This window comes from Salvelinus alpinus, chromosome 31 (genome assembly GCF_045679555.1).
Source record: "Salvelinus alpinus chromosome 31, SLU_Salpinus.1, whole genome shotgun sequence".
Taxonomy (NCBI): Eukaryota; Metazoa; Chordata; class Actinopteri; order Salmoniformes; family Salmonidae; genus Salvelinus; species Salvelinus alpinus.
This window is the reverse complement of record NC_092116.1, coordinates 12,389,650-12,405,998: the sequence shown is the minus strand read 5'-3', so window position 1 is coordinate 12,405,998 and position 16,349 is coordinate 12,389,650. Positions and strand designations below refer to the sequence as shown.

Below are 16,349 nucleotides of genomic sequence, written 5' to 3'. Positions count from 1 at the left end.
ACAAAATGAACTATGCAATGAAGCTGTCTCTGACAAAAGTACGGTATGTTAGTGCCATGCATGTACTGCTGATGAAACCTCAGCAATGACCTACATTGGTAGCACAAACAACTTCTCCAAGGTGGATCTTATTTGACAGCAGTCCTGTGTGTATTAATCATGGTATGCTTGAATTAGAGGGTCCTCAAGTGCAGGACACCAGGAATCTCAAGAAGAAGAATAGATGAATGGATGTCAATAATGTGAAGAATTGTGTTATTTATTCAATGGATATCCTATATATTGGAATGTCTTGGTTGATTGATATTGGAGTGATTTGCTCCTTAAACTATCCAATAGCAGAATAGTAAGTGTTCAGTGGTGTGAACTATGCAACATGCATGATATTTGTTTGTTTCCAACTTCTTCATCAGCTTTGGAAGGCTCTAGATTTAAACATTTCCCATGCACATAGTAAACAAAATATTTATGAAAGTTATCAGCTGATGTTCCTGCTCTTTTCCATACATTTCCCCCCCACTTTCTTTATGGCTATATAATCTAATATACATCTTTCTGTTTGGCTATATAATCTAATATACTGAAAGTATTTCTGTATGGATAAATAATCTAATGTAAATCTATCAGTATGGCCATATAATCTAATGTAAATCTTTCTGTATGGCTGTATAATCGAATGTAAATATATCTGTATGGCTATATAATCTAATGTAAACATATCTGTATGGCTGTATAATCTAATGTAAATATATATGTATGACTAATTTCATGTACTGTAAATCTATCTGTATGGCTATATAATATAATGTAAATATATCTGTTTGGCAATGTAATCTAATGTAAGTATATCTTATGGCTATATAGTCTAATGCAAATCTATCTGTATGGCTATCTCTTCTAATGTAAGCCTATCTGCATGGCTATGTAATCTAATGTAAGTCTTTCTGTTTCATCTCATTTCATAACACCACTGCACAGAGGCATCCTAATGGTCCCTTTCTGTGGGCTCCGCAATTGGCCCCTACACTATTTATGCAGCGTGACAGGCAAAGCACAATATAATCAGCCTCCGAATGTGTATTTCATGAAGGGCATCAACATTCATCTATTCAACCATCTCCCCACACACGATACACTCTGGTGTGGGCACATACACACGCCGCAACCCCATAGCCTCGTTTTGATCAATTTCGCTCCCTCAAATCTTTCTGCATCTAAATGCTAGCCGACTGTGCTTGCTCCCCACAATCCGCCTCTGAAGAATGACCCCTCCGCAGCCAATCCATGTGGCACGGCGCTTTTTATACGCTCACACACTGTAATTGACACATTGTAGCAAATGGGCTTATTTTCACGTCACATCAAAGGAACATTACGATGAAATATGGGCATTTTCTATATATTTATTATAGTGCCCCTCCTCCTTTCTCTACCCCCGAAAGGTCGTTTGCAACGACACTAAGACGTAATCTGGATTCCAATTGTTCATGTGTCGGGCTAAGTGGCCCCATGTGAAAATTCTATGTGGAATTGGAGGCTGATACTAACGTTCGCACCTAACAGTGTCATACTCTGATGTGTATGGCTATTGAGTCCATGGTCATTTGTATGGATAAGGACAGTGTTTCCCAACTCCGGTCCTCGAGTACCCCCAACAGCACGCATTTTTGTTGTAGCCCCGGACAAAAACACCTGATTCAACTTGTCAAGGGCTTGATGATTAGTTGAAAAGTAGAATCAGGTGCTTGTCCTGGGCCACAACAAACATGCACTATATCTACAAAAGTATGTGGACACCGCTTCAAATTAGTGGATTCAGCTATTTCAGCCACACCCGTTGCTGACAGCTGTATAAAATCGAGCACACAGCCATGCAATCTCCATAGACAAACATTGGCAGTAGAATGGCCTTATTGAAGAGCTCATTGAATCTCAACGTGGCACCGTCATAGGATGCCGCCTTTCCAACAAATCAGTTGATCAAATATCTGCCCTGCTAGAGCTTCCCCGGTCAATTATAAGTGCTGTTATTGTGAAGTGGAAACATCTAAGAGCAACAAAGGCTCAGCCGCGAAGTGGTAGGCCACACAAGCTCACAAAACGGGACCGCTGAGTGCTGAAGCCCGTAAAAACTGTCTGTCCTTGGTTGCAACATTCACGACTGAGTTCCAAACTGCTTCTGGATGCAAGTCAGCACAATAACTGTTCGTCGGGCGCTTCATGAAATGAGTTTCCATGCGCAATGCCAAGCATTGGCTGGAGTGGTGTAAAGCTCACCGTCATTGAATTCTGAAGCAGTGATGAATCACGCTTCACCATCTGGCAGTCCGACGGACAAATCTGGGTTTGGCAGTTGCCAGGAAGCTACCTGCACCAATGCTTAGTCCCAACTGTAAAGTTTGGTGGAGGAGGAATAATGGTCCAGGGCTGTTTTTCATGGTTTGAGCTAGGCCCATTAGTTCCAGTGAAGGGAAATCTTAACACTACAGCATACAATGACATTCTAGATGATTCTGTGCTTCCAACTTTGTGGCAACAGTTTGGGGAGGGCCTTTCCTGTTTCAGCATGACAATGCCCCCGTGCACTAAGCGAGGTACATACAGAAATGGTTTGTCGAGATCAATATGGAAGAAATTGACTGTCCTTCAAAGAGCCCTGACCTCAACCCCATCGAACACTTTTGGGATGAATTGGAACGCCGACTGCGAGCCAGGCCTAATTGCCCAACACCAGTGCCCGACCTCACTAATGCTCTTGTGGCTTGCTTCCAGCAAGTCCCTGCAGCAATGTTCCAACATCTAGTGGAAAGCCTTCCCAAAAGAGTGGAGGCTGTTATAGCAGCAAAGGGAGGACCAAATCCATATTAATGCCCATGATTTTGGAATGAGATGTTCGACAATCAGGTGTCCACATACTTTAGGTCATGTGGAGTTTGTACTGTTGGGGGTACTCGAGGACAGGAGTTGGGAAACACTGGATGAATTAATGATATTTTAAAAGGTCCATTTGAAGATGTTGCATGACACATGCATCAGTCCCTTGTCACTCTCTCTCTGGCCTTGATTTTGTGGCCACTCCAATTACAAGGCAAAATGGTTAATAAACTGAATGACAATGGCTTAGAGGGTAGTGTGTTTATAAAAAAATCAATGATACTCTTAACCCTCATGAAATCATAATGTTTATATCAATGTCAATGGCTATTGTCCCGTGATATGATTTAATCATGAAGCAATTTTATGATAATTTACTCCTTGATTACTATTAATATTTGAATAATTAATATTTTCCATGCATAATACTGAAGGAAATAGAGTGACACATTGAAAGAGTGTGGTATTTTTACCAGAAATCTTTCACCCCAAATGTATGTAATTTTCAGCAAAAATCTTAATATACAGTACAACTTGACCCCCACAGAAGCCACATTTTTATCAGTTAGCATCACTTAAAAGAGAGCACCTGAGAGCCCCCTGTTTTTGATTTAGGTCTCACAGCAAAATGCTAAATGTCTTTCTTGGTGAACCACTATTGATCTTTCCCATTGCTCTCAACATCTGTAATTGATACAGTCGTGAGTGTTGACGATCCATATTGCGTTTTCTAGGAAGAATGTGATACTGTGAGATAGGAAGAGAGGGGCCCGTTTCAAGGAACGCAACAGTTAGTGTTTCCTCCCCCTCTCCTCTTTGAAAGCTATTTCCTCTCTGGGAGGGGACGAGCATCTGAGGGCTGTCAGCTACTGCTTCCATCAACACAAAGGCTAAGATCTCAACCAGCCCTGGGGGAGACTAGTGTCACTTTAACAGGCCTTATAACATGTCAATTTACACATCGCCCACTAAGTCCACTACTGCCAAGAGCTTCCACTGTAGACACTAACACACTGTGTGGTATAAGCGCTACCACACACGCAACACAGTGTGGATTACATTTGTGCTGGAACACATGGATTGTAGAATGACTTTAAAAGACGATGCTCATTGATTCCATTTCCACGCAGCTTGGTTGAGATCATTTCTGAGCAGCTGGATATGTACTGGTCACAAATCCATTACATTTTTATTTATTTATTATCTTTACCCCTACTGTCAGTTGACTGGCACATTTTCATAATGAAATATTCTGACACAATAGACCCACCGGAGTGTATTATAATTTATACCATTGAAAAGAGTGATAATCATCCCTTACCCACATTAATGTAGAATTAAACAGTATAAAGGAACCTCATTGCGTCTTAGATGCACGTTGATGAAATAGTATAACATATGATCTGAAAATATCATAAACTGGGTTCTCTATTCTCAGAATGTCTGTAATATATACTAACAGATCATGGTGAATTTCTATGGAAAAGTACATGCCACAATCATTCCAATACTGTTACACATTCATTCATATGCATTTTTTGTACTAGAGGAGAAATCCACTCTGAGTTTGATCATTGGTATTTCTGCTCGCAGTACAGGGGGCAGGGCGGCATGGTTAGAATGCTGAACTCCCCCTGCTACAGTCGATGATTGTTTCATTTAACATTGACAAGCCGTTCAGAGGGAAGCTGCCAGCCTAACACACAAACAGGTGCATAATGAGGGCTGGTGTGGACCTATCATTGTCAGCCATGATATAACAGCATGCATGTCTTTGTATTTAGAATATCAAATATTATATTACCAGGAAGAGGAAGTCATTGTAGAATCAGAGTCTGCAGCCTCAGGCAGACTAGGACCAAAAATCAGCCCTGGCATTTATAACAAACGCCCGTGTTTTTCCTGAAATGTCAGATGGCCAGTCCACCGCTGGATACAGTATAGTGATAGACATTGTCCACAATGCTGATGATTTTGAAATGTTACCGTGAAATATAACTAAGACTGAGGAAACATGTGACAGCGTGCATATATAACAGCTTCTTATTTGTACATCTCAGCTTACCGCCACATCAGCCACCACTGAATCCTCTAATGACAAATGTGTTTTAAATGTAAAATGTAATCAGTAGGATCACCACACGCAATCAGCTCTTCTTCAGTGCACCTGTGCGAACCCCTTGCAAATGTAAGTGCATTCAATGGGAGAATTATTGCTGGCAGCTTATCAAAGCAAGATTGCGTGTTGACTTTGATTAACGTCTGTATGGCGAAGGCTTGATAAGGTCAAAGTTCAAAATGATCTCCTCTCCAAACAGCTATTATGTGAAATTCTATAAATATTTATCTTGAGTGTTCGCTATTTGTCTTTCTTTAGGCCAAGGAATTATTTCATAGAAATTCATGGTTTAGAGCTTGATTTTCTGAAATACGTTTAGAATTAGATTAAATAGTAATATACAGTATGTGATACTAGTAATACATTAGCAATACGAACTAATATGGACCAACTATAACTTATAAACTCAGCAAAAAAGGAAACGTCCCTTTTTCAGGACCCTGTCTTCATTGTAAAGGGTTTAAACACTGTTTCCCATGCTTGTTCTATGAACCATAAACAAGTAATGAACATGCACCTGTGGAACGGTCGTTAAGACACTAACAGCTTACAGACGGTAGGCAATTAAGGTCACAGTTATGAAAACGTAGGACACTAAAGAGGCCTTTCTACTGACTCTGAAAAACACACACAAAAAGATGCCCAGGGTTCCTGAACATGCCTGAGGCATGTTGCAAGGAGGCATGAGGACTGCAGATGTGGCTAGGGAAAAAATTGCAATGCAGCGCTACAGGGAGACAGGAAGGACAGCTGATCATACTTGCAGTGGCAGACCACGTGTAACAACACCTGCACAGGATCGGTACATCTGAACATCACACCTGCGGGACAGGTACAGGATGGCAACAACAACTGCCCGAGTTACACCAGGAACGCACAATCCCTACATCAGTGCTCAGACTGTCCGCAATAGGCTGAGAGAGGCTGGATTGAGGGCTTGTAGGCCTGTTGTAAGGCAGGTCCTCACCAGACATCACCGGCAACAACGTCGCCTAAGGTCACAAACCCACCGTCGCTGGACCAGACAGGACTGCCAAAAAGTGCTCTTTACTGACGAGTCGCGGTTTTGTCTCACCAGGGGTGATTGTCGGATTTGCGTTTATCGTCGAAGGAATGAGTGTTACACTGAGGCCTGTACTCTGGAGCGGGATCGATTTGGAGGTGGAGGGTCCGTCATGGTCTGGGGCGGTGTGTCAAAGCATCATCGGACTGAGCTTGTTGTCATTGCAGGCAATCTCAACGCTGTGTGTTACAGGGAAGACATCCTTCTCCCTCATGTGATATCCTTCCTGCAGGCTCATCCTGACATGACCCACCAGCATGACAATGCCACCAGCCATACTGCTCGTTCTGTGTGTGATTTCCTGCAAGACAGGAATGCCAGTGTTCTGCCATGGCCAACAAAGAGCCCGGATCTCAATCACATTGAGCACGTCTGGGACATGTTGGATCGGAGAAATGTCTGGGAACTTGCAGGTGCCTTGGTGGAAGAGTGGGGTAACATCTCACAGCAAGAACTGACAAATCCGGTGCAGTCCATGAGGAGGAGATGCACTGCAGTACTTAATGCAGCTGGTGGCCGCACCATTTACTGACTGTTACTTTTGTTCAGGGACACATTATTCCATTTCTATTAGTCACATGTCTGTGTAACTTGTTCAGTTTATGTGTCAGTTTTTGAATCTTGTTATGTTCATACAAATATTTAAACATGTTAAGTTTGCTGAAAATAAACGCAGTTGACAGTGAGAGGACGTTTCTTTTTTTGCTGAGTTTATAATGCTTATGCTTAGGGCAGCTGGTTATTGCCATGCAAAAGTGGCTGTGAATGATACAAACCTTAGAATGTGTTAGAAATCAGAACACATATGGGCTGCATGGTGTGACTATAGGCTATTGATGATTTGAGAAAGTAGCAAAAAAGCTTGCTCTCTGTTCCTTTGCCTCAGGATGCACAGCTGTTGTCTCGTCAAGTGATCATACGTTCACCCATCAGACTATTCTCAATTTAATCTTGTCTTTACTAATATGTCAAATTAGTTTTGATTTAGAATGGACCATTATCAAATGGGCAGGAACAAGGGGCAGGGGGAAAAATACATCTGTATGCACTCGAATAGCGAATGGATGTCATGCTCATTCCCACCAGTCCGTTTTGTTGGCTACTTCGGTTTTTATAGCGGAGCATGTGCTTAATATGAGCAGCTGAGAAATACATATAAGAACACTTATTCACTCCACGCGTCAACGTCTGTTTGAGGAGCATGTTCTCACTGCCCAAACTCTGTATGCCATGGGCTCTCCAACCTTGTTCCTGCAGCTACCCAGGGCTTAATTTGGGAAACCAAGTGAAATGTGTTCGGGAACATCGATAGCAATTAAACATCTTTCACTAAACTCGACAGTCCGTCTGCGTGCTCGGGAAAGGAGTAAAGGAGAAAGAGGAGGAGATGGAAACGCATGGTGGTGAGATATTCTGTATGGCTAAAGGTAATGTGTCACCCAATTCATTATGAAAATATAAAAAATCAAATACAAATTCACTAATTGCAGGCTAACTGTAAGCCGCCCTGCACAATCAATGAGCCAACAGCATCGCCTAGGGCTATACGTTCTCTCCCAGACACATGGATATACATTTTGTAGTGTAGCATAAGGTAACCAGTCCATCCAGCATGCATGATAATACAGTCCACACTCTATGGTAATTACTCTAATTTGTGTAGGCTAGACCAATTATATACGAAATACATCTTAAATCAGTTTTGTTATATGTTATATGTATAACGTCACAGTCATACTATTAATTCAGTTGTATTTTTATGAATTTATTTATTTTTGGGTGGGGGGGCTCCTTATGCATATGCATAAGCTCTAATATGTGTATGGGTGTTTTGAATTAATCATCACCTTAGAAAGCAATGTCCTTTTCGTTGTGTTAGGCTTTGAAACAACATCCACAACAACCATGTTTTACACAGTGGTGTAAAAAGTACCCAATTGTCATACTTGAGTAAATGTAAAGATAGCTTAATAGAAAATGACTCAAGTAAAAGTGAAAGTCACCCAGTAAATACTACTTGAATACAAGTCTAAAAGTATTTGGTTTTAAATACAGTTAAGTATCAAAAGTCAATGTAATTGCAAAAATATACTTCAAAAGTAAAAGTATAAATAATTTCAAATTGCTACCAAAACATGTCCAGAGTGCATAAAAAGAGATTACATTGACTCAACGGTCACGTGGAATTTCAATGCGGTCATGACTAATGACTGCCGGTGAGGCGGTAACACGGTCACCACAACAGCCCCACTTATGTCATACAGAATTGCAAACGTAAGCCGGCATTCATATTCAAAATATCTCAGTGCCACATGCTTTATTCCTATGCCGTGTTCTAAACTGGAACATCCCCCTGACAAGCGAGCATGCCCGGCATCAGAAAATGACTTAAATGTTTGCAACTCAAAACTTCAAATGACTGATAAGCGGTATCTCAGACTCCAGCGAACATTGGGATTACGCAAGAGATGTGAATAGGGGAGGGTTGCCAATGTGTTATGATTGCTGCTCATCTGAAGCCACAGCCTCTCTACAGAGAGGTGGCAAAGATTAGAAACTGACGTTTTAATTTTTTTTATTACAATACAAATCACACTTATCTTTGTTCTGCTAGCAGATTTCTTTTTTTTAGGTCACTTGCTGCCATGTTACCATTTATTCTAATACCGTAATTACCATATAAGTTGAATCATCCATGATAATTATATCTGTTGAGTTCTACTTCAGCAACTCTGATAATACGATTGCCTTGCCACCACTGGGTGTCTTCACTCCTCCACCCCCTCCCCCCCCCCCCAACCCTGACAGAAACATCTTTTTTGGCTCGTTCCCACAGAAAAGTGTCAAAAGTTAATTATCTACTGCCGCAGAATCGTCATTTTTTTTATTGCTCGCCCAAATATTCTGAACAGGACACGATTATAATTGCCTTTGTTTATCTGCTGTAGGAATACTCTTTCCTCATTTAGATATCGCCTAGCTGTATTTGACTCGTTGCATTGTGAATTGACAAATGATTTCCAATGTTATCTGTGTAATAGTCGGCTTTGTCTTCTGATTCTCATTCTGATTTATATTCCTGATTTCGAACACAATGACAAAGAACAAACAACCAACTCTGAATTCAATCATGATTAGCATACTGCTTAATTGTTTTTGTCACTTTTTGGAACTTGGAACTAAAGAAATTCTGACTTTCTTGTTCTGTTATTCTGAGAGATAAATGTGAACTAATACGTAAAGGGTATAATCTACTCAGATTCTGATAATGTGGAGGATTTTGAAGCATATCATATGTGAGTATATTCTGGATTTGACTCATGTTCTGCCTCTGAAAGAATTGTACACTAAGTGTCTCAAACGTATTCAGATATACTCTCACTACCAGTGGCGGTTCTAGTGTCACGCCCAGGCCATAGAGAGGCTTTTATTCTCTATTTTGGTTAGGCCAGGGTGTGACTAGGGTGGGCATTCTAGTTTCTTTATTTCTATGTTTGTGTGGTTCCCAATCAGAGGCAGCTGTCTATCGTTGTCTCTGATTGGGGATCATATATAAGTTGTCCTTTTCCATTGGGATTTTGATGGTAGTTATTTTCTGTTTAGTGTCTCCACCAGACAGAACTGTTTTCGGTATTTTCTCTTTGTTATTTTGTTAGAGTGCTTTTTGATTAATAAAACATCATGAACACTTACCACGCTGCGTTTTGATCCATGCATTCTGAGAAGAGCGGTGACATCTAGCGTGTATGGCACCCTGGGCGAACCCCCCCTTCAGCCCACCACCACCACCAACAAAAAAAAATAACATTCTGCACTAACTGTAATTTTTATTCAGACATTTGGAACAACACAAAATAATCATGACATTTAAAACTATATAAATATAAAAATAAGACTCATGAATATCAAAAAGAAGTAACAAAGACAAATAGAAACAAACTTGTGTTGATTTGGCGCTTGAGCATCAATACATTACCCATCCCTCAACACTGTTGACCAAGGGTCAAGACTACATTACCCATCCCCCAACACTGTTGACCAAGAGTCAAGACTACATTACCCATCCCCCAACACTGTTGACCAAGAGTCAAGACTACATTACCCATCCCCCAACACTGTTGACCAAGAGTCAAGCCTACATTACCCATCCCCCAACACTGTTGACCAAGAGTCAAGACTACATTACCCATCCCCCAACACTGTTGACCAAGAGTCAAGACTACATTACCCATCCCCCAACACTGTCAACCAAGAGTCAAGACTACATTACCCATCCCCCAACACTGTCAACCAAGAGTCAAGACTAAACCAATTCACCTTGGTGGTGTGCAGACTGGTTTTATATTATTCTTAACGATTTATCACAAACCAGAAAAAAAATGCAACGATATGTCTGTGAAACTATATATTCACAGTATTATGAATTAATTGTGGTTTATTTGGTAGCATTTCGTAGTGTGACTGATTTTACTAACTGCATTAGTACTTTACAAAGTTAGAGGTGCGCTATTTTATAGATTCCCCCGCTCCCCCTACCTCGGATTTCCAGTGGGGAGACCTGAGGTCAACCTACCCCCACCCCCTCCCCATCTCGTACTTCTGAGTCGGAGACCTTCCCAGGAAGTAGCCTGCCTAGCTCACAAACTAGAATCGGGGCACCCACTATGACAAGGTTAATTGACACACAGTCCCACACGGTGACATGATATCATTGACGTGACGTGCAAATGAGTGATAGAAAACGGATCGCGCAAATGTTACCATTCCCCCAAAAAATTGTGCGGGCGCCTCGTGCCGCTCCCTCGTGCTGCCCATGTCGCCTATACCTAAGTCCACCACTGCTGACTACGTTGAACAGTAATAGATCATAGAAGTTGCACACATTTGCCTATTGAATTTATTGCCATTGGCTTCAGAAAGTACTGACCTCACTTTTGATATGAATATAGGAAGATCACTGTAATTTGAAATTACACCCTCATGCACTTAACTTTGAGATGAGCAACAGTGGCCATTTATAGGCACTTGTCCTCCACTAGCAGTCATGACACCCATATTATGTGTGACAAGCTGTCTTCCACTAACTGACAGACAATTTAGGGCGAGGAATAATTCCACGGTGTGTCCAGTTGAGGACAGTTTGGAATGCCAAATCATCCACAAAAAACAGACATAATGAATTGTAGCCCTTGTGCATGGAGGCGTGGAGGGGTGAACAAGAGCTCAACACTTTTTCAGAAACATCTGTCTCGATCCTTGCCCCTAAAAACGGTCTTCCTTTGGCTGAAAAATAGGTCAACCATGAACACCTGCCTGAATCTGCTGAAAATCCTTGAAGCAGGCTTTTAATTAGTGGACCATTCTGGGAAGGGTGCGGATTTCAGATCTATTTTAGCCTATGTGGCACAGTTGTTGGATTGTCAGCGTGGATGCGGTGAGGTACCTTTGTGTGAGGTTCAATAGTGGACTTTTGAAATATCTTTGCCAGTCTATCTTTACCCAATTTAAAAATAATTGAACACTTAGCCTCATGTTGCTGTTATACCTACCTGTTATTACTGTTTAGTTACATAGGTATACATGTAATGTAAGGCAAAGTGCAAAGTGCAAAGTGCAAAAACAAATCCAACAAATAGGTGATACCTCCCTTATGCCTTTTACAGGAGTCATACTTGGTGGTGGGCATTTCTCCCACTGTTCTCTAGCGCTACATTATTGGCTATAGCTAACTAATACCTCCCCTATTTTTCCACGAAAGGAAAGGGACAGGCAGGAGGGTGCCAGTTTGGCCCACATTCAGATACTGGATTATTGAGATTACACCACAGTGATTGCTTAATTAAACATTTGCCTGTGTAATGACTTTGAGAGAGGGAATTAAAGGTCTAAGTGCAGCATAATCTATGTTGAGCCTGAACAGAAATCGATAGGACGTATAGTGCTGGCGCCCAGGGTGTTTTCTGACTTGTTTAGGGTGAGTGTTTGTGTACTGACTCAATCGATATGTCAATGGCTCAACATTTATCAAGCTCTGGGCTCATTCTTCTTTGTCTTAAAGCATTGATTGCTGGTGTTCTACCAGTGTGCTTACTTGGTGCTTTTTGTTAGTCCCAATAAGAGTATTTATTAGTGAATGACTAGTGAATGGTCAGTTTTCATTAAACAATGTGTGTCGTGTTTTTGCAGTGTGTGTGTGTATGTGTGCGTGTGTGTGCGCGCGCGTGTGTGTGTGTGTGTGTTTATTTTCACCTGTCTTACTACACCAGATAGTTTCAAGAGGAAGTGAAATATACAAAAATATACAAAAGGGCAAACAAAAGGTCAAATTGATGTTTAGAAAAAAGGTGCAGCTAAAAAAAACGAGTTAGTATGGTTTTAACTTTGTGCATGTGCAAACACTTTGAAAACCTGGCCCTAAAATGTTAAGACTGATGATGCCAAATAGGGCAAATGCCGTCCAGTCTATTTCAAGCCTTAGCCTTGAGCAGTACAGTTCCCTGATCCACATTGTGCATATTTATGTATCACTACTTCATACATTTTACATGAGATTGAGTTAACCTAACATATTGAGCATTCACAACTTCAAACTGTTATGTGTGAGAAGGAAATTCATATTTTATGATCTTTTCAACATTTTTGTCACGGCCGTCAAAGGAAGTAGACCAAAGCGCAGCGTGGTGAGCGTACATATTCCTTTTTATTAGTTGATGACGCCGACAAAAACAATAAACAATACAAAAACGACCGTGAAGCTTAAGGCTATGTGCCACAAACAAAGTTAACTTCCCACACTGAAAGGAGTCAAAAGGGCTACCTAAGTATAGTTCCCAATCAGAGACAACGATAGACAACTGTCCCTGATTGAGAACCATACCCGGCCAAAACATAGAAATACAAAATCATAGAAAACAAAAACATAGAATGCCCACCCCAAATCACACCCTGACCAAACCAAATAGAGACATAAAAAGGCTCTCTAAGGTCAGGGCGTGACAATTTAAAAAAATAATCAGTGTTTCTTGGTATGCATTGAGGACACCATGGAAATATTGCAATGATCCTCCACAGCTATTTTTAGGATATTTAATTCCAAGAAAGCTTTGGTTGTATCTGTGCTGATATTAAAACCCAACAAACACATCAGACCACAACATTCCTTAAAAACAAATTCTGAACCTTAACCTTATAAACACTCGATTCAACCACAGACACTATAGTCTGTAACAAACAAACCGAGGGCACTTGGCTACTGAAAATGTCTACTAATTGAGCTGTTGGGCACCAGTTAAAATGGTGTATGGATTGGATGTTGTGAAAGTTGATGAAAGTTGGGGCCTGAATTAGATCTTTCAAACAGCGTCAGTGTGGGTCGTCTTGCAAGCTTTCCCCCTATCGAATTCTCAAAATGAAGTTGACCTCAACCATAAAGCTTTAGGACATGCAGCAAATCCAAAGCCAGTCATATTACTTCCACATCTTGCTTTCGTCTTCTCCTCTGTGTGATAAGCCCCTCTCTCTAACGAGAAGACTTGGGCTAATAAGGGTCTTATCTGCTCTTGATATTAGATACTAACACCTCATCAAAGTAAAGCCAGCGCTAGTCTCTCCTTTCCCCCTTCAAAAATGTACATTAGCCTAACAAAGTCTCCAAAATAAATATTTTCAAACCTAAATTAAAGTTGGAGTTGAATGGCCAAGAGCAAATTTCCACCCCTCATTTTGAGAAAAATATAATTTGCCCAACTATGAATACATAGAAATGTGCTTAGAAAATATTGAAATTCATGTTTTTGAAGCATTAGTGAACTTTTCATACTGAATTTATCCATTGATTCTTGATCAATAATGTATGGCTTGTATATGAAAATGGGTCAGGGTGAGACAGTGACATGGGCCTTTCATCGATTCTTCAAGTTCAGCAGTTTAGAGAATGCGTAATCTTGTGACAGATGATTTATATAGCACAGCCCGTCATTCGCCAGGTACTGTCATGTGATCTTTGCCATCACTCCTGGGAAAAGAGAGTGTAATTTCTCATAAATACGGTAACCTCATCTCCCTCTAACAACTGCCAACTTGATATATAGCGCTAACAAGACCCCAACCCTCCACCTTTTGATAACAGTATTCAATCAAATGTATTCTAAACTAGTATCTGGTAGTTTTCGCGGGATGGGGAAACTACATTCTTCATACACTGCAATAAATCCTACACTGACTACCTCCCGGGTGGCGCAGTGGTCTAAGGCCCAGGCGCTGCCACAGCCGGCCGCGACCGGGAGGCTCATGGGGCGACGCACAATTGGCCCAGTGTCGTCCGGGTTAGGGAGTGTTTGGCCGGCAGGGATATCCTTGTCTCATTGCGCACTAGCGACTCCTGTGGCGGGCTTGGTGCAGTGCACGCTGACCAGGTCACTAGGTGTATGGTGTTTCCTCTGACACATTGGTGTGGCTGGCTTCCAGGTTGGATGTGCGTTGTGTCAAGAAGCAGCGCGGCTTGGTTAGGTTATGTTTCAGAGGACGCATGGCTCTCGACCTTCGCCTCTCCCGAGTCTGTACGGGAGTTGCAGTATTAACTACTACCAACTGGGGAGAAAAAGGGGTAAAACATTTTTTTGTATTTTTTTAAAAATCCTACACTGACTGTTTCAAAATGTCAACATTGTTGATAATGAAAACATTCTTGCAATGCAAACTGAGTGTTGTTGCATCATACCCATGGAAGATTCATTGGCCCTTAGTTAACCTCACTACTGCTAACCTCACGGAATGTCCAGAAAAATCACATTTTGATACATGTGATTAGTTTCAGGAAACTAGGCATATGTTGCGCGTCACTACTTCACAGGAGAGCCGTTTGAACGTAAACATTCTTTTTTATAATTTATTCTGCAGAAATACCTTGTAGAACATGTGAACTTTCATGTGCCTTAGTAACAAACTTGTATGCCATCTGTAAATACAAAATAAAATTGTTAAATTACGAGCCTAGTTGGTTTAGCCACAGAAAAAGTCAGCAACCTTCCCGGAAGCCATGATTGGCTGAGTTTGGATTGGTCTGCCATGTAGCTCGCTTCTGTCTATTTGAGGTGTAGTATGTGTAGTAGGTAATCCTGTCTAACATGGCTTTTTTTCTAAGGATATCACGTTGTAAAACTAAATCGGTGTTGCTCTCCACTTTCTGGAGGACTGAGTTTGGAAATCAGTGGAATTAGAGTATGATAGCTAAGTAGATAGAGAAAACACCTGTCTCCGGAAGAGGTCGACCGATTAATCGGAATGGCCGATTAATTAGGGACGATTTCAAGTTTTCATAACAATCGGAAATCGGTATACATATTTTTTTTACACCTTTATTTAATATTTTTTTAACTAGGCAAGTCAGTTAAGAACACATTTTTATTTTCAATGACGGCCTAGGAACGGTGGGTTAACTGCCTCGTTCAGGGGCAGAACTACAGATTTTTACCATGTCAGCTCGGGGGATTCACTAGTCCAACGCTCTAACCACCTGATTACATTGCACTCCACGAGGAGCCTGCCTGTTATGCGAATGCAGTAGAAGCCAAGGTAAGTTGCTAGCTAGCATTAAACTTATCTTATAAAAAACAATCAATCAATCATAATTACTAGTTAACTACACATGGTTGATCATATTACTAGTTTATCGAGCGTGTCCTGCGTTGCATATAATCGATGCGGTGCGTATCGTTGCTCCAATGTGTACCTAACCATAAACATCAATGCCTTTCTTAAAATCAATACACAGAAGTATATATTTTTGAACCTGCATATTTAGCTACAAGAAATCCAGGTTAGCAGGCAATATTAACCAGGTGAAATTGTGTCACTTCTCTTGCGTTCATTGCACGCAGAGTCAGTGTATATGCAAAACTTTGGGCCACCTAATTTGCCAGAATTTTACGTAATTATGACATAACATTGAAGGTTGTGCAATGTAACAGGAATATTTAGACTTATGGATGCCACCCGTTAGATAAAATACGGAACGGTTCCGTATTTCACGAAAAGAATAAACGTCTTGTTTTCGAGATGATAGTTTCCGGATTCGACCATATTAATGACCTAAGGCTCGTATTTCCGTGTGTTATTATGTTATAACTAAGTCTATGATTTGATAGAGCAGTCTGACCGAGCGGTGGTAGGCAGCAGCAGGCTCATAAGCATTCATTCAAACAGCACTTTCCTGCGTTTTGCCAGAAGCTCTTCGCTGTGCTTCAAGCCTATCAACTCCCGAGATTAGGCTGGTGTAACCGATGTGAAATGGCT

The 16,349-nt window shown here is 41.1% G+C and overlaps 1 protein-coding gene across 37 annotated transcripts in view; it reads left to right on the top strand.

Annotated features, from left to right (window-relative positions):
- The window catches only part of LOC139561502 (receptor-type tyrosine-protein phosphatase delta-like), a 600,941-nt gene that overhangs the window by 283,678 nt on the left and 300,914 nt on the right, over nt 1–16,349 (top strand). The window lies entirely within an intron of this gene.